The sequence below is a fragment of the Lagenorhynchus albirostris genome, chromosome 1 (assembly GCF_949774975.1).
Source record: "Lagenorhynchus albirostris chromosome 1, mLagAlb1.1, whole genome shotgun sequence".
Classification (NCBI taxonomy): domain Eukaryota; kingdom Metazoa; phylum Chordata; class Mammalia; order Artiodactyla; family Delphinidae; genus Lagenorhynchus; species Lagenorhynchus albirostris.
Window position 1 is genome coordinate 7,754,733 of NC_083095.1, and position 19,726 is coordinate 7,774,458.

General features: G+C 41.7%; 1 non-coding gene across 1 annotated transcript; it reads right to left on the minus strand.

Moving 5' to 3' along the window:
• Positions 1 to 236: 236 nt before the first annotated feature.
• Positions 237 to 400, minus strand: LOC132504659 (U1 spliceosomal RNA). The gene has a single exon (XR_009535007.1). It is a non-coding gene; the product is annotated as a U1 spliceosomal RNA (small nuclear RNA).
• Between the last annotated feature and the right edge of the window lie 19,326 nt (positions 401 to 19,726).

The window sequence follows — 19,726 nt, forward strand, 5'->3', positions numbered from 1 at the left end:
AATGTAAAAATACACATACTCTTTGATCCAGAAATTCCACCTTTGGAAATGTATTCTACAGAAATGAGAGTGAATCTACAGGGATATATGTGCATAAACATATGGTTAATGTAGAACTGTTTGTTGTAGCAAAAACTGAAACACTGTAAATGACAGTCTATCCATCAATAGTGAAATGAATAGATGTGCTAGGGTGTATCCATAATATGGAATATCGTGCAGCTTTTTATTTCATGTAGGTGAGAACGCGAACACAGTCCCCCACTACCACAAATTATGCGGTCGAGTTTCCCACATTTGGGGAAATCACGGGGGTCGGCAGATCCAGAGTGCAATGGATAAGCCCCACTCTGGGAAAACCACCTTTGCGATCATGGTAACTCCCCTGCCAGGTAAGTATCATGCAGCTATTTTTATTTTTTACACTTTTTTATTGAAGTATAGTTGATTTACAATGTTGTGTTAATTTCTGCTGTACAGCATAGTGATTCAGTTACACATATATACGCATTTTTAAAAAATATTTATTTAGTTGCACCAGGTCTTAGTTGTGGCAGGCAGTCTCCTTGATTGTGCATGCAAACTCTTAGTTGTGGCATGCATGTGGGATCTAGTTCCCTGACCAGGGATCAAACCTGGGCCCCCTGCATTGGGAGCTCGGAGTCTTAACCACTATGCCACCAGGGAAGTCCTTGCATACTTTTTTTTTTATATTCTTCTCCATTATGGTTTATCATAGGATACTGAATATAGTTCCCTGTGCTATACAGCTGCACCTTGTTGTCTATCCATTCCATATATAAAAGCTTACATCTGCTAACCCCAACCTACCACTTCATCCCTTCCCCAACTCCTTCCCCCTTGGCAACCAAAAGTCTGTTCTCTATGTCCGTGAGTCTGTTTCTGTTTTGTAGATAAGTTTATTTGTTTCATATTTTAGATTCCACATATACTATATCATATAGTATTTGTCTTTCTCTTTCTCTCTTCACTTATTATTATAATCTCCAGTTGCATCTATGTTGCTGCAGATGGCATTATTTCATTCGTTTTTATGGCTGAGTAATACTCCATTGTGTATATGTACCACACCTTCTTTATCCATTCATCTATTTGTGGACATCTAGGTTGCTTCCATGTCTTGACTACTGTAAGTAGTGGCATGCAGCTTCTTAAGTGAATTAGGACAGCATGAATTAGAGTTATGTGCACTTACTGTGAAAACAGCAAGCTCTGGAGGGTCACTCATAGGATTGTTCTGTCTCTGAAAAAGAGAAAACAAAAAAGAAAGGAAAGAAGGGGGCTTCCCTGGTGGCACAGTGGTTGAGAGTCCGCCTGCCGATGCAGGGAACACGGGTTCGTGACCCGGTCCGGGAAGATCCCACATGCCGTGGAGCGGCTGGGCCCGGGAGCCATGGCCGCTGAGCCTGCGCATCCGGAGCCTGTGCTCCGCAACGGGAGAGGCCACAACAGTGAGAGGCCCGCGTACCGCAAAAAAAAAAAAAAAAAAAAAAAAAAAAGGAAGGAAAGAAGGGAGGGTAGGAGCAAAAGAAGAGAGGGAAGGAGAGAGGGAGGGAGACACCTTGTTCTTATCCAAATCCTCTCCCCACCCCTCCTCATGCTTGCTGACAGAGCCTCAGTGTCATTTGCACATTGACCTGTATACGTCAGGGTCCACTCAGGGAAATAGACACCATGCTGGATATTCCGAGCAGAGGGGATGGAAAGCAAAGAGTGGAAGCAAAGTAACCAGAGGTTAGCAAATGTCCTCTACTCCCCAGGACTACAGGGACACAAGGAAGTGGGGGAGGAATCAGGCCCACCTGATGGGGGAGTGATGGCCCCATTGGGAGCTAGGACCATGGAGGAAGAAAGGAGAGAAGACATATTTCTTAGGATTATTACCTAGCAGGTGATTCATAACAATTAACATGATATTAATAATTATAATAATTTTAAAGTTAGTCCTATTTATTTATTTATTTTATTTATTTTTTTTGTGGTACGCAGGCCTCTCACTGTTGTGGCCTCTCCCATGGCAGAGCACAGGCTCTGGACGCACAGGCTCAGCGGCCATGGCTCACAGACCCAGCCACTCCGCGGCATGTGGGATCTTCCGGGACCGGGGCACGAACCCGTGTCCCCTGCATCGGCAGGTGGACTCTCAACCACTGCGCCACCAGGGACTATTTATTTTTAAATGGGTATTTCTAATTTTTTTTGTCCGTAGTTCCCATTTACTGACACCTATTCTGTGTCAAACACTCTCTTAGTTTTTTTACAAGCCTCGTTTAATTTAATCCTCGCGACAAGTTAGAACGGTTGTTTCTTCATTTTATAGATAATGAAACCGAAACTCAAAGAGGTAGAACAGCTTATCTAACGTCACACACCTAATAAATAAAAGATCCAGAGGCTGAAGTGAATTCTACCCAATTCGCTAAATCTTCTGGCATTCCCCCCACAGCCCCTACTAACCTAGTTACGATAAATCTGAATTGAGACTCAATAGATCCAGGTCTTGTTCTGACACTTGCTGTAGTTGTTTTAAAACACACCCAAAATTCGCTGACCCTGCTTGCCTCCAGAGGCGGGGTCTCTGTGTCCACTGCTTGAGTCTGAATGGACCTGGGAGTGCTTCACCCAATAGAGTAACAGCAGAAGTGGTACCATGTGATTTCAGAGGCTGGGTCATAAAAAGGCCATTCCACTTCTGCCTTGTTCACTGAAATACTCACTTTTTAAGCCCTGGGCTGCTCTACAGGAAATCTATTTTGAGATCATGATGATGTGAGGGAGCCCAAGCCACACTGTGAGGCCAGGTATAGGTTGCTGAGCCCAGCCTTCCATCATCTCAGCCCAGGCACAAGATACATTCAGTGAAATGATTCTACCACCCAGCTGTTTGATTCTTCCCAGAAGAGGACCGATCCAACGTTGTGGAGCAGAGAGGCATCTTCTCCAGTAAGTTCGACCCTAATTGCAGCCTTTTGAGCCAAATGAATGATTGCCTTGGTACACAGCAAGAGACAACCAGAATCCTTGGTGACTTGGGCAAGTCCTGGAACGGAGTAGGCTTACTTTTCTAGTGAGCGAAGAATGATATATGTAAATTTCAGTCCTGCCTGTCTATAATGCACACATGTAAAAACACCTGGCAAATTGTTCAGCACTTTTAAATGTAAGGTTTTCTCTTTTTTTTTTTTTTTTTGGTACGCGGGCCTCTCACTGTTGTGGCCTTTCCCGTTGCGGAGCACAGGCTCCGGACACGCAGGCTCAGCAGCCATGGCTCACAGGCCCAGCCGCTCCGCGGCATGTGGGATCTTCCCGGACCGGGGCACGAACCCGTGTCCCCTGCATCGGCAGGCGGACTCTCAACCACTGCGCCACCAGGGAAGCCCGGTTTTCTCCTTTTAAAATTAAAGTATAGTTGATTTACAATACTGTGTTAGTTTCAGGTGTATAGCAAAGTGATTGAGTTATACATATATGTATATAGTCTTTTTTAAAAATTCTATTCCATTATAGGTTATTACAAGATATTGAATATAGTTCCCTACTATACAGCAAATCTTTGCTGTTCATCTATTTTATATATAGTAAAGTGCATCTGTCAATTCCCTACTCATTTCTTCCCCCCGCTTCCCCTTTGGTAACCGTAAGTTTGTTTTCTATGTCTGTGAGTCCGTTTCTGTTTTGTAATTAAGTTCATTGGTGCTATTTTTTTGATTCCACATATAAATGATATCATATGATATTTGTCTTTCTCAAATGTAAGGTTTTCTTGAAGACACTGCTGGAGAAAAATTATTTGCATTGTGACTCATAACATTGTCAAGGCAGAAAGAGCTGGAAAGGAGCCACAGAACCTCTGGGGGCTCAACCGACGGAGAGATGAGAATGTCCCTCGGAAACTCACTTCTGCTGTCTAATTTGGATTCCTGAGTCAAGGTGAGGGCCTGGAACAGAATGCCCTCTACAGAGCGCCAGAGACGTTGCGTTTCCTGGCCAAGTCTATCCCCCTGTTGTAGACAGTAATTCGGTGTCTGGCAAAGAGAAGGCACCTTGCATAGCAAGTGCGCAAATAAATTTCACCGGATAATTAGAATCATAACTGGAAGTTAATAAGGAGGCATCCCACTTTCAAGCCCATCCTCTGTCTGTGTACTGGACTGGCATAGGTCAGCTTGGCAGGGCCTAGTATATCCATGAACAGAAGAGAAAAAAGCCAGGACAAGACCTGAGAGGGCCTCTATGAAGCAGCTGCTTAGTGACAACTGCTGTGTTTTACGCCGCTTTGTTTGCTGATAAAAATAGTTAAACACTTCGTGAGGGTCTTAACTGCCTGCCAGGTCCTATAGTTGTGTCTAATAAAATAGGTGTTATTATTCCCTTTTAAGGAAAACTGAGGCCCAGGGCAAACTTGCTCAAGCCCATTTTTGAATAAGCAGCGGAGACAGCCTTGAGCCCACCTCTCTTGGTGGTCCCTTCACCTGTCACATGGCCCCTCTGCTTTCTTCTCTCTAAGAGGATGGTTTGTGATTCCCACTGCAGGGACTGGCTGAACCCAGGACGGTAACAGGCATCATTCTCCGTGCCATTCTGGTCACTTGATGGAGATGGTCTCAAAAAGGATTCCGAAAAGGAAAGTATCATGGCGTAACAATGGCTGTCCTGGGTGCCGTTTGGGGGCTGGGGGCAAAACTGCCACTTAGTTGGTCCCCTTCTCTAAATTTCTCATTTTGGACATGACCGCTAGCAAGGGGTGACTTTAAAGAAATAAGACCAGAGGAAGCCAGATTGCAGTCGAGTCAATAGAAGAACAGAATGTTTTTTTTTTGTTTTTTTTGTTTTTTTTGTTTTTATGGTATGTGGGCCTCTCACTGTTGTGGCCTCTCCCGTTGCGGAGCACAGGCTCCGGACGCGCAGGCTCAGCGGCCATGGCTCACGAGCCCAGCCGCTCCGCGGCATGTGGGATCTTCCCGGACCGGGGCACGAACCCGTGTCCCCTGCATCGGCAGGCGGACTCTCAACCGCTGCGCCACCAGGGAAGCCCAGAACAGAATGTTGACAACACTTTCTAGAGCTTTGGCCATAAAAAAGAAGATAAAAAATAAGGCTGTAGCTGAAAGGGACATGAAGTCAGGAGAGTGATTTGTGGTTAGTTTCCAGAGGGGAGAGACCTGGGAATCGTGAAGCGCAGGAAACACCAGCTTTTAAACATGCGCGTGCAGCTCAGTGATTAATGGCAAACCACCTAGCATCGTTAAAAGATAAGGTCATTATCATGGGACAGAAACATGTTCATGGCAAACCTGGGATTAAATCCAATTTCAGTGCTTCGAGATTCCTTGGGCAATTTCGGATCCATTGGAATTCTTACGTTTAAATATCTAAGTTGAGAGGTTTAGGAATGTGTTGGGTCTTGCCAGATTTAACCTATAAATGACTTCCTTTTATTTCTTTAGAAAGCAGTTCTTAGCAACACGTTACATATCAGTGTAAGTTTCCAAAAAAAAAAAAAAGAAGAAGAAACACCTTTAGATAGATCTATTTAGGCTAAAATGGAAGGCTCATTGTCATTATAAACAAACTTTTAATTGTTTGCTTAATTTATTTTATTGAAGTCTATAGTCAATTTACAATGTTGTATTAGTTTCTGGTGTACAGCAAAGTGATTCAGTTATAGATAGATAGATAGATTCTTTTTCATATTCTTTTCCATTATGGTTTATCACAGGATATTGAATATAGTTCCCCATGCTATACAGTAGGTCCTTGTTGTTTATCTATTCTATATATAGTAGTTTGCATCTGCTAATCCTAATCTCTCAATCCATCCCTCCCCAATTCCCCCACCCCTCTTGGCAACCACAAGTCTGCTCTCTGTGTCTGTGAGTCTGTTTCTGTTTCATAGATAAGCTCATTCCTGTAAATAGATTTTTAAAATTTGCATCAGGTCCAGGTAATAGAGCTGGACGAACATTCATCAGCGCCAAGCTTCCTTGTCCTAAGATTTTACAACTAGAATTGCCTTGCCCTAAGAATTTACAAATAGATGAGCCCATTCCACCCACAGCACAACTTGCCCTCCTCACTGGATGGTCCTGAAGATCAAATGGGAGAATGAATTCAGAGCAGTCAGCCCGGTGCCAGGGCCACAGTGACCACTCAAAACCACTTATGATCAGGACCCTGACTCACGTCTGTCCAACAACTCCTCTGCCCCAGGCACAAGTATTTTATAAGGATTCTGTTGCCTAATCTCATTCAATGAATGAGTGAACAAAGCGGCGGACGGGAAGCTACACTTCAACCTTCCAGCCCCACAGGTCACAGCGAGCAGGCTTTGCAGGGGGATTGGTCACCCAGTCATTCAGTCACAGAATACTCCAGTGAGAACCTGGGGACTGAAGAAGGGTGCAGACACCTTCATTCAAGAAAGTCTGCCTTCTCAGGACACCATTTTCTCTAATGCCATTTTCTTATTTTCTCCACAGTGTCCCTCTCAACTCTCCACTTCCCATATTCTTATTTAATTCTCTCCAAAATGGGCATAATCATTTCTGATTAAATTAGCTAAGAGGATTTTTGTGATAATCAAATGAAATAATAGCTATTAATATATGTTATAAACATATTGAAAATGTTAGAGTGAAAATCTGCTAAAATAAACAAGAGATAAAGCTTTGAGATATGGTAATGAATCATTGTTACTTTCTCTTTTTACAGTTTTTGGTGTTTTACGAATTTAACATAAAGAGTATATATTACTTTTATAATGAAAAGCAAAGACTGATTTAAAAGTGCTTGGTGCACAATAAGATCCTACACACATATAAAACCAGTGTACACACAGAAAAAAAAGGTGGTATTAGACTTATATCCACAAAGATTTTAAACTACCTATTTTCCTCAGGACCACCATGTACAGCTGGTCAGGTTGTGCACTGCAAAAGGCTGAAGAGGTAAGTGGGGGCTGGAATTCAACAGCTGCTCTGCTTGTAAACATTGCACCCCAGCCTGTGGTCAAGTCAGCTTAAAGGAGCACCTTTTTCTAATTTGCATAAAGTTTCCATAGATGTTCCAGTTGCCCTTTGACTACTCTTCGATTTTAGCACATTCCTTGCCCTGTTCTCCACTCAGGGGCTCATTGCACACTATTCAATGTGTGGGGAAAGGCACATGGCCACGAAACGTCAGAAAAAGAAGAGGAACAGCATTGTTAGAAGAGAATCATGACCACAGACCACATTTTCCCCGGTTGGGAGCATTGGTGTCAGATCAAGAAGCAGGTAAAGGGATTCCCAAGTGAATGCAGAGCAAAAGCGAAGGCAGGCCGGTGGCAGTGAGGACAAGCATGACACGCATGGGGAACCACCAGCCCACTGGCAAGCCAGGAGACAGACACGAAAGGCTTATGAAACAGGAGGCTGGAACGGTGAGTTGGAGCCAGGCTGCGGGTATGGGCGCTGAGGCCAGGGCCAGGCCCAGTGGGTGAACAACATGGATTATAGCTTTAAGGATCAGGGAACCTCTCCAAACAAAAGGAAGGAGATGAGAAGAGGTGAGACTGTTCTTTCCAACAGGAAAGAATGTCAGCCCTCTGCCATTTTGCCTGGGGGGCAGACAGAACAAAAGGAAATGTTTCAACCACAGTTTATGGGATTTAGATATTCTAAAACATAAAATAATAAATTACAAGAGTAATAAAAAACTGTAAGAAATGGCAAAATAATGTCATGGCTTTATTTGACAAATTTTTTTTCATTTTATTTAATTTATTTTTTTAATAGATCTTTATTGGAGTATAATTGCTTCACAATACTGTGTTAGTTTCTGTTGCACAACAAAGTGAATCAGCCACATGCACACACATGTCCCCACGTCCCCTTGACAAATTGTTTTACCTGTGTCTTTCTCCTTCAGAGTTTAGGTGAGGAATGGAATGGACATCACATTAAGAAAGTTGCTACCCTTCTCTGGCTTTCGTCTGAAAGTGGGAGATGGTTAAACTGATACTCTGATACCTGTGACTCTGAACAGAGGACAGAGGTGGGGGCCGAGCCATTTTCTGCAGTCCCATCCCCTTCCACCAAAAGTCTGCATCCCTGGGCTTCCCTGGTGGCGCAGTGGTTGAGAGTCCGCCTGCCGATGCAGGGGACACGGGTTCGTGCCTCGGTCCGGGAAGATCCCACATGACGCGGAGCGGCTGGGCCCGGGAGCCATGGCCGCTGAGCCTGCGCGTCCGGAGCCTGTGCTCCGCAGCGGGAGAGGCCACAACAGTGAGAGGCCTGCGTACCAAAAAAAAAAAAAAAAAAAGTCTGCATCTCTGAAGTTGCTGTGTCCTTCTACGCTCACAGTAACATGCAGACTTCTCTACACAGAGCTCCGATTTCAAGGGGAGGGAGGAAGGGAGGGGCCAACACAAAATGTTCAGCACAAAAATACGCCCTCTGATCTTTCACCTCTAACATGGATCATGGAAAACTGTATCAGTGACATCCCCTCTGTGTGGGCATACCCGTGAGGATTCCTTGGTAACAGACACAAAAAGGACACTGGCTCTAATCCCCAAAAAGGAAGTACAGGGACCAGGTGTGGCTGTCACAGGAGAAGGAACAGACTCAAAGAAGAAAGGAACCAGGGTGAGTCTGAGGACCCCGTAGCAGGAACTACATGACCATGCTGTCATTTGGAGGAATCCACTGCAGCCACTTTTGCCCCTGTCCTGGCTCACTGAGACCAAGATTCAAAGTTGAGAGAGGGAGAAAAAGAGAGAGAGAGAGATGAAATATCTGATTGGCTCACCTTGGGTCACAAATTCATACATGGAGGGAGGGGCAAGTGACAGTCCAACAAGACCCCAGACAATGGGTAAGGGCAGTTCTCCAAAAGGATATAGGGGTGCTGTTCCCAGGAGAAGAGAAAAGTAACTGACAGTCCCAATACTGACTACAAAACGCCTTGAGAGCTTAGGTCCCAAGTGTGGCTTTTGAGTTGATGTCTCAAAGGCTGTCAGTTTCCATGAAATTACATTACAGCAGAGAAAAAGTTCAATGAGTTTACTTTGTGATGCAATAAAGAACTGTATTCGTCAATCCTTCTAGGAATGTCATAAAGAACCTACTCCAATGCCAGCACAAAAACCCAAGTTCAGAGAAGGTACCAGAAACATGCTCCCCAAAGACTCTAGGTTGAAGTAATGAAAATCAGACCAGCCCCCAGGACAAAAAATGAGGGACAAGAAAATCTTTGCTGAGATTTTTCAGGTGGAGAGGGAGAGGGCTCCCACTTCAGCTGGACCACATTCCCCAAAACACAGTTGTCAAAATTATCCAGGGGCACTTATTACCTAAGGGTAAGAAATTCAACCCTGATTTCATCTCTTAGTGACTCTGTGCATCTCTACCTTAATACTACAAAGTCTATATTTGGATTTAAAAAAAAAAAAAAAACTAGGTTGGATGGGGAAAATAGGCAAGATATAAAATAGTTACTAATTTTAACACATTTTTTATAATGAAGGCGCTGCTTTGAAAATCTTCTGTTTCCACATATGTGGATGATTTAACTTGACTTACTAACTTCAGTAGAACTGAGAGATGTTTTTACTTCTGACACCTCCTAGGTTCTGCACATTACACAGCTCGGCTCACAGCTGTCACTGCGTGACCCCAGAAGGAGCCACCTTGAACGGATTTATTTCAAAAATTCTGGAAGGTGTGCACAGGGGCTTTGCAGACACTGCTCCCCAGAACTTCTCATAAGGGCCAGGTCTCCGGTCGATACCTCAGCAGCTGAATGACATTCTTAAACACACAGCCTCTGACACCGAAATGTGAAAAGAAACAGACCCCGGCAGCTCTGTTTTTTATGTCAAAAATTTCTGGAAGTATCGAGAGAGCCCTCGGAATCTTCACCGGTCTAGCATTCCCTAAGGGGCTGCAGCCGATGACACTGGTGCTCTGTTGGCAAGAGTTGGAGAGAAAAAAGAATTAATTCCTGAAAATGAACTTACACCATCATTTGGATTTCTGTTCCTGCAAACTCCCCGGAAGGGGTGAGCAAAGGCAATCATGCCATCTCGTTTCTCATCACAAGTCCAGTGAAACAACCACAAGTATTTTCCCGACTGGAAGAGTTTACAGTCAAGTCAAGAATGACACGCGTTTGATTGACACTCCTTTCCTCTGGAGCCAAACCCTGCGCTCCTGTGATCGGCTCCTGGAACCTTCGAGTTCTGTCAGAATTCCCTGACCCTAAGGAAACTGCATCATTCCAAAGTCCAGGAATGTCCTTGACAGCTGTCTGCCGCCACCCCAGCCAGGGGTCCTCGGATCAGCACAAGCATCCCTTGGAAATGTTTGTCCTGGCAGTGAGGGAAAACTAGCCAAACCTTGGGGTGACCACAGTGGGGTCCTCTTCAGCAGACTTCCTGCAGAGGACCTCGCACAGAATCTGACAATTTAGAGACACGAGGCACACCCTGGCAGTGAACCCCCAACCGTCCACCGTCCTGAAGCCCAGGTGATGGCTCTGCTTGAAACAGCCCAGAACTGGCAACTTTGGCCCCGAGGGCAGGAACTCTGTCTCCAGGACTAGGGCAACCTCTCGGATCAACTCTCTGAGATTCAGTGAAGGTATGAACACCTTAATCGAGTCATGCAAAAGCAAGTAAATGAACAGATAAAGGAATGGTGGACGAGGCGGCTATTTCTTTCTGCAGACTGTCTCTGATTCTTGTGTGCATTTCTTTCTGGAACTTTATTCCAAGCCCGGAGATTGCTGTCTGTGTCACACTGCTGCCGTGAGAAGCCAGCCCTGCTCTCTGTGGCTGGGTGTTCGGAGGGAGGGATAGGATTTCACCCTCAGAAATCAAAGTGATCCATCAATCAAATTCAGCTGCCCCAGAAAAAACTTAGTATCTAAAGATCAAACGCTAACGCTCAAAGGAGTTTGCAAAATTGCACGCACTGGGCTACCCCCTTAGAGTTAATATTTTTGTTACCCCTGCCTTCTCGAGATGGCTATCCATAAAACACACGGGAAGGAAAGAGGTCTGTGGGTTTGTTGCCACTGTTGCAAGGAAGAAAGAGCAGGTATTGAGAAGTCAGGGAAGTTTACACCAGGAAAGGAAGCGATGGGGCGTATAGCAACTTTCTTTCAAGGACTGAAGAGCTGACAGAGAACGTGGATTAGGGGTCTCAAACTCAAAGGCTTGCCAGGGTTGGGTGTGTAAGCCTCCAAGTATAACGAAAACCATCGATGGAGGAGGCATGCTCATCCCAACAGGGCCACTGTGACCTGGCTCTGGGGCATTTACAGTTGCCAGAAATCCAACTGACGATATGAAATCTACAGTTTTTAAAAATATCAACGTATATACATTACTGTATATAAAATACATAATCAACAAGGACCTACTGTAGAGCACAGGGAACTCTACTCAATATTCTGTAATAGCCTATATTGGGAAAGGAATCTGAAAGAGAATAGATGTATGTACATGTATAACTGAATGACTTTGCTGTACACCTGAAACTAACACAACATTCTCAATCAACTATACCCCAATGTAAAATAAAAATTAAAAAATAATTTTTTTAATAAAGAATATCAACAAATTCAACTTTTAAAATTCTCATTGGCTGGGTCCCAATTGGGAAGGCAAGATAAAGCTGGTGGTTCCGAACTGAAACTCAGCTTTGATACCTTTAGAGGAGACTAATGCTGCATAACCCCAGAGGTCCACCTGGGAGCAAAGGATGCAGCCTCCAAACAGGCCCATTTGGGATGAACGTCAGGAAGCTTTTTCTCCCAGTGGAATTCTCTATCTCAGAAGGCGGGAGTCCACTTTGAAAATGGACAACCCATGGGGAACCGGCAGGCAGGCTCATAAAGGAACCGTAAAATCTCTTCTAATAAAGGCTAAAATTTTATTAAGTTCTTATTATGCACCAGACACTACTCTGAGAGCATATAGCTATACAACATTTTCATTCTATAATTAACCTTAGTGAACTTTATCACCAAAGAATCGACTCAGTTGCTCTACACAGAGCAAAGGCTAAGACTTAGCAATACATTCCGACAATTGAAGGAAGACTGTGGCCCCGCCTTGGGGGAGGGGGAGGGGTTGGGAGGGCGGCAGTAGGACCACGCTGGCCCTAAGGGTTTTGGTAAAGTATCCAAAGGGTCATGAGAAGTCAGTAAGGGTTTAAAGGGCAGATGGGCTCAGCTCAGACTTGCATTTGGAAAGATCTTCTTGACTACAAATGATGTGGTCATGAATCTAGAGGACTGAAAGGGTTGGGTCTTTATCTCCTCCTTTTTTTCCATTCCTGGACTCTACATGGAGCCTTTCCCTTCCACAATAAGAAGAATTAAATGCTGCATATACAGTAAAATGTGGCTGATTGGATCCGACTCATTTTCACTTTCAGACCTTCTCCATGTCACCTCTGGCCCAGGCCCCCATCCCCTCTCTCTGCCACTGAATAGCCTCTGTCTTTTCTCTCCACTTCTAACTTCAGCCTGACATACACTCTTCCCCCAGCAGCTGGAGAGAGACGTTGGTAAATACAGCCCCCTGTTCAAAACCGTAAAATTCCTTCCCATTGCCAAGACCTCACCAGGATCTCCCGGAATCCTGCCTTCCCTCCAGCTACACTGGCCTCCTGTGGTCCCTTCAAATTCCCACCCGTGCTTCTACCTCGGGTCCTTGTATCTGGGGCTCCCTCTGCCAGAGATGCTTGGCATCCAGGAATCCACGTGGCTGCCCTCACTCATCCCCCGTAGGACTTTCTTCAATGCTCAGCCTTGCAGAAAATCTCTTCCTGACCAACCCTACCTAAACTTGTCCACCCCTGTGCCTCTTTCCCTGGTTTCTCTCTCTCCACAGCACTCCTCACCTCTAACATTTTATACAGTTATATTATATGCAGGGACTTTATCCACACCATATCCCTACTATTTGGAACAGCACTGCCTATAGTAGGGGCTCAGTGAATACTTACTGGATTTGTTTGTGAGCAAATGATTTCAACTGGGCTGATACTTGCCTTTAGATCTATTAACATACTTATTGAATTAACATATTAAATAGAAGCAGAAGATGCTTTAAAAACTTAAGAAGATTGCACATCCGGAGCCCGTGCTCCGCAACGGGAGAGGCCACAACAGTGAGAGGCCCGCGTACCGCAAAAAAACAAAAAACAAACAAACAAAAAAACCTAAGAAGAAGCTATTTTAGGCATCTTCTACCTTTTATGAACCCTTTTAAATTATGACTCTTCTTATCTCTTCTTTTTTAGTTATGAAATCTACATACAAGAGAGTGTCTAATGTATATGTTCAGTTTCATTTAGTTCTGCTAGTAATAAAATAAATACGTACCACCTCCCAAAACAAAAATATAGGCAGCACCCCCAGTATGCCACCCCTGCCAACCTCAGCCTCCTTTTTCCCCAGAGAGGTACCCACTACCCCAAATTTTGTGTTAATCATATACTTGTTTTTTCTTCACGGTTTTGCCAATTGCCTTTTTGGTCTCAAACAATAGACTTTATTTTGCCTTAAAAAAACCTTTTATATAAATGAAACCAGTTCCTGCTTTTAATTGAGTTTCTGTTCTTTGTTCAGGTTCATGATGTGCTGGGGTTACTGCCCTGTCTTTGTCTTGCCTTGTAGTTTTCCATTGTATGGATATACCACGATTGCTTATCTATTCTATATTTGATGGACATTCTTGTTCATGTCTCCTGGTACACATGTGAAAGAGATTCCCTTCCCAAATGTTACCATTTTCTGTGGATGAAATATGTCAGGAAGCACCATTTTTCAGCTACACCATCCACTAGAGTGATTATTTAAATTGAAATGAATTAAAATTGGATAAACTGCAAAGTTCATTTCCTTGGTTACCCTAGCCGTATTTTAAGCGCTCAGCAGCCATGTGTGGCTCGATGGCTACCATATTGGAGGGCAGATATAGAACATTTCCATCATCACAGAAAGACTCAGTGCACATCTCAAGTCTACAGGACCTCAGTAGGAATGGAAGTGCTTGAGCATGAGGTATGCAAATATTCAGCTTCACTAGGACTACCAGGATGCTAGTACAAGTCTACACTCTCACCAGCAGAACCAAGGCCCCTGCTCCTCCATGATAGGTATTTGTCATTCTAATTATATATATATATATATATCCTAGTATATTCATGTTATCCTCTAAGTTTCTGTCTTGTGCTTTTTATCTTTTGCCTTATGTTTTGTACCTTGTTTAAGAAAACCTCTCCAAAGTTCACGAAGACAGTCTCCTATGAGTTTTATATTTTGCCACTTATGTCCTAAATTGTCTTGGAACTGAATTTTTGTGTGTGGTGAGAATGAGAGACCCATATTTTTACCCAGTTGTCCCAAATTACCAAATTCAATAATTCCTACAGTGTTTCTCAATACCAGCCCTATCATAAATCAAGTTCCCATATATGTATGAGCTTCTGGGCTCTGTATTCTATTCCACCAATACTTGGTTGGGTCTTTTATAACTTAAAGTAAGTTTTTCTGTCTGTGAGATCAAAGTTCCCCTTTTCATTTTCTTCTTCCAAAGAGTGTTGACTCTTCTTGGCCCTTACCTCTTCCATACACCTTTTAGAATCAGTTTGTTGTCTTAAAAAAAAAAAAATCCGGACTTCCCTGGTGGCGCAGTGGTTAAGAATCTGCCTGCCTATGCAGGGGACACGGGTTCGAGCCCTGGTCTGGGAAGATCCCACATACCACGGAGCAACTAAGCCCACAAGCCTAAACTACTGAGCCCATGAGCCACAAACTGAAGCCCACGTGCCTAGAGTCTGTGCTCCTCAACAAGAGAAGCCACCGCAATGAGACGCCCATGCACCGCAATGAAGAGTAGCCCCTGCTCGCCACAACTAGAGAAAGCCCACAAGCAGCAACAAAGACCCAACACAGCTATAAATAAATAAATAAATCTATTTTTAAAAAATCCTCTTGGCACTTAGACTGGAAATTCATTGAATCTACACATCAGCTTGGAGAATTATATCTTTACAGTATTGAGGTTTCCTCTTTAAGATGTGTCTTGAGTTGGGTAGCTTCAATTTCTTTCAGTAAACTTTTATAATTTCTTCCATAAAGGGCTTATCCATATTTTATCAAACTGATTTGATAAAATTTCAAGAAATTTTATAAATTATCTTCTATAAATAGATTTTTACTTACATTTCCTAAGAGCTTTTGCTGATTTAAGGAAATGCAGTTGACTTCTACATTTTGGGTTCTATTCTATCAACCTTATTGACTGCTAATTAATTCTCATGATTTATTTGTGGATTTGTTTTTATTTTAATGTAGACAATTATGCCATCTTCAAGTAATGAGAATTTTATTTCTTCATTTCCAATCTTTATATTTTATTTCTTTTCCCTCTTATTGATAACACCTTCAGTACAAAGTTGACTGCTTTGGTGACTGTATCCTCCTTGCTGCCTTGTTCTCTACTTAAAGATACTGCTTTCAACATTTAGCCATTAAATCTGATGTGTTCTGTAGAACTTTTTACATGTCCTATAACGTATTAAGAAAGCTCTCTTTTATTCCAATTTAGTTAGAATATTTTCTATTTCTTACAAAGAGATGTGGAATTTTATTCAAAATATTATCTGCATCTATTGAGATTACCACATGGGTTTTTCTCTTTTACTTGGTTAATGTGGTGAATTCCATTGACAGATTTTTTTTCCATTGAAAGACAAATCTTGCATTACTAGAGTAAACCCAACTTCTTCATGATGTGTTATATGTTTTATATGTTGCTGGGTTTGTTGTGCTAATAAATTTTGTTAAGCATTTTTGCATCCATGTTCATGAGTGAGACTGAACTGTAATTCTTTGGGTTTTTTTTTTTACTTTTTTGTTGTTCTTGATCTGGTTTTGCCATCGAGGTGAGGACCGTTTCACAATGTGAGTTGAGGATTGTTCCTTCCTTTTCATTCTCTGTATGAATTTGTATAAAATAAAATTATTGATTCCTTAAATATTTGATAGAACTTCCCTTTCAAATAGTCTGGTTCTATTGCTTTCTTTGTGAAAAGATTTTAAACCACTGATTCAATTTCCTTAATGGTTAATAGAACTACTTCATCTTGAATCAGTTATGATGTTATATTTTTTCCTGGTATTTTATTCATTTAATTGAGGACTTCAGATTTATTGGCATACATATCTCATTCATAATATCATCAATTTAATCTCTGCATCATCTTTTTATTTCTCAAATCATTTATTTGTGCCTTTTTTCTCAATTTTTCTTAATTAACTTTGAAAGAGTTTTGTCTATTTTATTAATCTTCTCAGAATATCAACTGTTGGCTTTGTTCGTCCTCTCTTATTGTATGTTTATTTTCTATTCCATTAATTTCTGAAACTCCCACTTTCTTCTGCCTGCTGGTTTCCTTGGGCTTAAATGCTATTCTTTATCTCTGTTCTTAAATTAAATTTCTCATTAATTTTTAGTCTCTTACTTTTCTAATCTAAGTAGATTTCTCTCGTTTTGCTGCTGTAGCTTCACTCCACACACCATGATTTATAGGCATTTGTCATCAAACAGCTCTAAATAGTTTATTATTTTATTTTTTTATTTTAATATTTTTTATTAATTTTTATTAGAGTACAGTTGCTTTACAAGTTGTGTTAGTTTCTGCTGTACAGCAAAGTGAATCAGCTATACGTATACATATATCCCCTCTTTTTTTGGATTTCCTTCCCATTTAGGTCACCACAGAGCATTGAGTAGAGTTCCCTGAGCTATACAGTCTGTTCTCATTAGTTATCTATTTTACACATAGTAGTGTATGTATGTCAATCCCATTCTCCAATTCATCCCACTCCCCACAGCTTCCACCCCTGGTATCCATACATCCGTTCTCTATGTCCATGTCTCATTTCTGCTTTGCAAATAAGTTCATCTGTATCATTTTTCTAGATTTCACATATAAGCAATATTATACAATATTTGTTTTTCTCTTTCTGACTCACTTCACTCTGTATGACAGTCTCTAGGTCCATCCACGTCTCTACAAATGGCACAATATTGTTCCTTTTTACGGCTGAGTAATATTCCATTGTATATATGTACCACCTCTTCTTTATCCATTCTTCTGTTGAAGGACATTTTCTTTTTATTTATTTTTGTCCCATATATTGTTCAGAAGTATAACTTTTAAAGTTCAAATATATGACTTTTTCTAGTTATATTTTTTATACTGATTTTTCAGTTAATTACAATCTGGTCAGAGATGGTGGCCTATCATATACAATGCACTGAAATCAGTTGGGGCTACTTTAGGCTAGAGCAGTAGTTCACAATCTGGACTGCATATGAAACCACCTTGGTAGATTTTACAAGTCCCAGTTCCCAGGGCATACTACATTCCAACTACATCACAATGCTGGACATTACTGGCTTTTAAAACACCCCAGGTGATTCCAACACAAAGCCACATTTGAGAATCGGTGTACATGTGACAAATTTCAAAACTATTCATATATGCTTCAAAACAATGTGTATTCTTTAACTTGGGTACAAAGTGATACCATATTCTAAATACATCCGCTGGATCCCACTTGCCAGTTGTTCACATCCTCTATTTGCCTCTTCAATCAATAACTCGGGGTAGGGCTCTATGGATGTGTCAATTTCTCCTTGTAGTGCTATAAAGATTTTCTTTATATTTTAAGTCCTAGATACATATTATATTTTATACCTAGAACTATTATATCTAAAATTATTACATCATTCTTGAGATTTGCTTTTTCACATGAAATGACCATCTTTTAACTCCAGTGAGTCTATTTTGTCTGATATAACACAGCATATCAGCTCATTTTTGGTGGAGGGGGGGAGGGTAGTTAATACTATCCTTCTTCTGTGCCCTTATGCCTATTTTAAACATATCACTATCTAATTCTTATCAAACCTGTACTAAGCCTGAATGTCAGTTGAGTATCCTTGTCTGTCTGTACACTAAAATAAAACTAATCTGCCTTTTAAAAAATAATTCACTGGGAATTCCCTGGTCGTCCAGTGTTTAGGACTCCGCAATCTCACTGCCAAGGGCCCAGGTTCAATCCCTGGTCAGGGAACTAAGATCCCACAAGCCACGCAGCACGGCCAAAAAAAGAAAAAAAAAATTGCAGAAGTCAGAGTCTTCCCTAATTTGAGCTCAGTTATTCCAAATAGTCAAAATTATGATGTGATATTCAATATGTGATATTCAAAACACAAGGTCTCAATAGCCATGCTCCCCCAGTTAGAGGACCTGGAAATCATTACTTTATGAAATAAAACAAGTTTGACACAACATCTCAAATTTGTAAAATCATTAAGGTCCTCATCAACTGCAGAGCCACAACACCTTTCAAAACAACCATGTTTTATTTTAGTGAGCATTAAAAAATTAACGTAAATATAATCTTCAGTGATTGAAAGAGCAAAGCTGACCCTGGGCAGCCTCTCTGCATAGGGTCAGCAACTTTTCAGGGGTCCAGATCCTCATTTGGCTGTCTCCTAGGCCCAGGGGAGACTCTGCTGGTTGTGTGTGAGCTTTAAATTAGCTGGTGGGATGCTCCTCAAGGGTGCAATTAGTGTGCGAGCAGTCAAGACTATATTTAAGAAGTCAGAGTTCAGACAATTCCAAACTTGAAAATGCTTTTACATGCCGTCATTCAAATGCTTAATATTTTTTTTACAATTAATAAGTTGTTTTCAAGGCACCTGTTGCCAATACCTAATTTTCATTGAGTGGTTTCTGAGAGAACGTGGCCAAGTGTCAGTGTAGAGTGCCTGCTTGGTGTTGCATATAATTTTTAGGATATTCTGAATGGCATGTGCTAATTATTTAGTACAATAGCTAATTTTATGGCGCTGAAGGACTGGAACAGAAGGGCTGTAATTACTTATAATAGGAATGTCTTGTGTTTTGTTAAAACCAAAGTGTGGGAGGCAAAAAAGAAAATAAAGGATAATTTTACACTCTCCTCCGAAGAATGAAGTAGTTAATATTTTCAAGACTTTGTTACTAGTAACACTGGAAGACTAACCATATGTCCTCGACTTCTAAGGAAAACATTGTAGCTTTAGTGAAATTTACAGCAGTTTCTGAAATACGCGTTTAGATTTTACTTCCCAAAGCAGATGAAAATTCTTTTTAAACGGCGTCTTGTGCCATGGTTTCCAGGATAGCATAGATCTTCTTGAGAAAGGGGGCAGAAAAGTTTTCCAGATTTTCACTAGTAAGAGGACCTTATTCGAGGCACATAGAAACAGTAATAAACAACATTGCTTCGGAAGCTGCCTACAGCAGGGTGTGCCCGTTACCCAGAACTCACACATGATGTGATGTTCATTCTCAAATCAACCTTGTTGGAAGGGCAGAGGGGGAAACTGAGGTTCAAAACCCCCTGAAAATAGTGCCGAGAGTTTTAAACTGTTCGTACCTCTCAATGCAGGAGTTCCATTTCTAGGGATCTACTCCAAAAGAACAATCATCGATGTGATGAACAATTCATACATCAAATAAGACGTTTCACTCAGCATTTATATAATCATGAAAAATGGGAAGCCATCTAAATATTTGGAGATGGTTTATTAAATTACTACACAACCAACCCAGGGATCTCAAACCATCATTAAAATTATATTTTA